Below are 4,144 nucleotides of genomic sequence, written 5' to 3' on the forward strand. Positions count from 1 at the left end.
GAAAGAGCACCTTAAGAGACCTGGTTTCCAGTCTCAGCTCTGTCACTTGCTGATTGCGTGATATTTGCTGAGCCTCTTCCTAACTCTGGTACTAATTTTACCAATGAGAGTGTTGAATGAAACATTGCTATTCAGATATAAGCAATGGAACCCTCTTTCTAATGATAAATTTTATGCAGCTGCCAATATAGAAGACAGATAAAAAATGATGCTGCTTCCTCCTGACTATCCGTGCCCAAACCCTCTGAGATACCTTGGGCCACCCTAAGACTCCTAGGTGAGATCACTAGATAATACAATCTCTATGGGTCTTCGATTTATGCATGACTTTCCCTTCAAAAGCACATTCAAAAATTCTGGCCACATAATAAACACTCAAGAAGTACTATTATTACTGTAGTTGTTGATGGCGATGATGGAAGCACTACTGCGCTTGACATCCTATCTGGCCATTTTATTCATGCATGCATTCAACAAATATTTTTCTGGAGAGCCTACCACATGCTCAGGTGCTGGGCTAGTGCCAGGTCATTTGAAGAATGTCATCATTCTAACACACAGACGATAAATTCTCTCCATGGTCCAGTTGCAGTCATAAATTGGTAATGAACCTAACTCAGTGACAGGCATCTATGGGAACCAATCTCAGTTCCAGGCTCATCTTTACTACCTGTTTTAAAGCAAAACCAATCTCTGCTAACCAGTCATTTCCTTTTTCAAGAATAGCATTGTAGAAAGTAACACTGAGTAAAGGCCCTGGGTTATCAACCAAAGAACTTCCTAGATGACTCGTTCTGAGAATAAGTGTACTCTGGGTGCCCACGAGAGTGTACAGAAATACCCACTCCTGGGTAAATAATTACATCTGGTTGCTCGTATACATCAAAGAACTGAGAAAAGAAAGTCAATGACGCCTTTGGGAAGGGAATTCTTAAGGGGGAACAGAAACATCATGGTATTTGTCATTAGCAGGGAGAGACTGGTGGAGAGAAGGATAAATCTTTGGGCCCCAATTCCCAGCCATCCCTGCACATTTGGAGTTTCTCCCTTCACTTCCAACTTTATAGGATTGGATGGGGGCGGGGATATTAAGAAAGCCAGTGGGATTTCTTTAGAGATGCTCCTCTTTACCAGAATGTCACCCTGTGTACTCCCCACAATGACTGTGTACTTTTTACCTATTTCTACATTGGTCTGTGCCCTTTCCGTCATTGTTCTTCAAAGAACTCGTCCATGGAGAGGCGGGTAGGGCAAGGGTGTTGGCAGGCTGCCCCCCACAGAGAAGAGGCAGACTGGGCTCTCTCTGAGATTCACTTTTAGGAGAATGCTAAATTCATATATTCACATTGCCCAAGTTCATACTTGAAGCCCTAAACCCCAGTGTGACTATATTTGGAAAAAGGATCTTTAGGAGGCAATTAAGGTTAGATGAGGTCATAAATGTGGGGCCTTGATCTAATAGGATTAGAAGAAAAGATATCACAGAGCTTGCTCTCTTGGTCTCTCCTCACGCACACTCAGAAGAAAGGCCATGTGAGCACACAGCAAGAAAACTTCAGTCTACCAAGCCAGGAGGAGAAGTCTCTCCAGAAATCAAACCCTGCTGGCATCTTGGTCTTGAACTTTCCAGCCTCCAGAACTGTGAGAAGATACATTTTAAATCACACAGTTCATGGTATTTTGTTATGGCAACCCCAGCTGACTAAGACAGAGATGTTTGTGTGGTTTAAGGGTGTCGCACATGAAGCTTTGGCCTGCTGAGCTGGCTGAGGAAATATATCAGGATGTTTTATCATCCCCTACACAGAAACTTTATGCTGGCAATAAGAACTAACTCCATTCCACTTTTTATAACTCTCTGGAAGCATTTGAATTCTCTCTGGCAATGTGTTTGTTCCTTCAAAATGCGGTAAATGGAGCTTTGAAAGCCTCTATGAGACCAGGCTTTTGAAAACCTGGCTTAGGGTATAAATGACTCTCAGGGAAGGTTTGTACTCTGCTCCTGCTAACCAACTGAGAGCCTGTCCCAGTGTCCTCTATGCTGCAGGGGTCCATGCCAGGAGGGTGGTCATAGAAAAGCAACTTTCAGTCCAAAACAAACTACATTTAAAATATATAGTAATGCATTCATATAAATAATCTGGTTACAACAGTAATATATGCTTATTGTAGAAAAATTGAAGAATTTATTTAGGTATACGGAAGAAATTTTAAATTACCCGTAATTCGACTGCCTACATGAATTTTCTTCCAATCTTGTGTGTGTAATTTTTTAAAAGAAGTGGAATCATACCCTACATAGTCATATATCCCTCTTTGTCATTTTACATTATGTGTCATAGACATTTTGTCAAATCATAAAGTCTTCTCCAAAAATATAGAATATTATTTTAGTGGAATTTTAAATGTAATTTTTACCTGTCTACAATTTATTAATATAAAGATGCTGACGGTCAAAGGAAAAAAGGACGATCGTAAATTCATTTCCTCGTGTTCTGTATTCCTTTTAGTACATCCTTCTAGGATGGGCTACAAAAAGGAACTATAGAATCTTTTTCCTTTAGAAGAATCTGAGAACAGAAGAGTCCTGCCCAGCTGGGGTGTCTTCAGCAGGTGCTGAAGTAGCAGGTCAGTGTGGTTTTTACCAAAATCAAGCATGCTGGTTTGGGGTCATACTTAGTTACTTTAGTTTTCTGCTCTTTTCCTCACCCTCTTGTCCAGACACAGCCTTAGAAGGATGCTGACAAGCAGACAGATGCAGGTCCCTGCAGGCTGGTACCTGAAATTCTAAATTGTTGAGTCCAGCTCTTTCCATTTCCTGGGTTAGGGAACAAAGGCTTAAAAAGCTGAGGGTGAGGGAGCAGTGAGAGACAACTCTGAAAACTCAGGCCTTGCCCCTGGTGTAGTTCTCTGTCCATTCTGGCTGCTATAACAAAATACCATGGACTGGCCGGCTTATACACACCAAGCATTTATTTCTCATAGTTCTGGAAGCTCCAGACACCAGCAGATTTGGTGTCTGGTGAGGACCCACTTCCTTGTTCATAAGCACGTCTTCTTGCTGTGTCTTCCCATGAGCTCCCCAACGGAGCTCCTGGGGTCTTATTCATAAGATCACTAATCCCATGCATGATGGCTTCACCTTCATGACCTAATCTCCTCCCAAAGACCCTACCTCCTAATACCATCACTTTAGGGGTTAGGTTTTAACATGTATGACATAGACATGGAAGGGGGTTCCCAAACATTCCGTCTATAGCACTCTCTTTTAGGCATACAAAAGAGTATAGCAAAATAAGTCAAGTACCCTGTGGCTATCACCCAACTTCAGAAATGAAAATATAAAACAACACTCCTGTGTTCCCCTTTCTCATGTACTGGCCTTCCTCCTCAGCTCACCCCCAGGAGGTGACCATTTCTTGAATGTGTTCTTCTTCACATCCATGAAGATTTCATGTCTCTACTACATATGTACCTATCAGATAGTATATTTTCTGCATATTTTAAACTTTATGTTTGTTGTCGTACTTTGGGACTGTTCTGCAAGTTACTTTTATTCTTTCAAAAAAAAATTTTTTTTTTTGAAATTTACCCACATCTTAACATCTGTAGTAGTCTATATTATGAATATTTCATAATATAGTTACCTATTTCAGGTTTGTGAACATTTCACCATTACATGTTCACCATTACAGCAGCCCAGCAGAAAACATTCTTGCACACATCTCCTGATACTTCCAGTGCTTTGCCCACTAAGCTAAGTAGTCTGTAATATCAGCTACTCCCTACACATGTGTAGATTCTAGTTACATGCCACTATGCACAGTTCTGTTGCAACTAAGTGTGTACTGTGCCATTCTGGGGAGGATGGAAAGGAAACAGAGCAATAGTGAAATGGATGAGTTGAGCCCAGAACAAGTTGGCAACTGGAAATACATGTAAGAAAAACCCTGCTAAAAAGTGGAATAAGGAAAAGAAGTTCCAGGGAAAACTACCCCCAATCCCATCCTATGATCAATTCCCGAACTTCTCTAGGTTGGATATGCAGGTATCTATTGATTAGAAAGGGGTTGCATCTGACTCTTTCTTTGTGTTTTTTTGTAAATAATTTTTTCCAATTATTGTTGGCATGAAATATTATATT

The sequence above is a fragment of the Pteropus alecto genome, unplaced genomic scaffold (genome assembly GCF_000325575.1).
Source record: "Pteropus alecto unplaced genomic scaffold, ASM32557v1 scaffold3, whole genome shotgun sequence".
Classification (NCBI taxonomy): domain Eukaryota; kingdom Metazoa; phylum Chordata; class Mammalia; order Chiroptera; family Pteropodidae; genus Pteropus; species Pteropus alecto.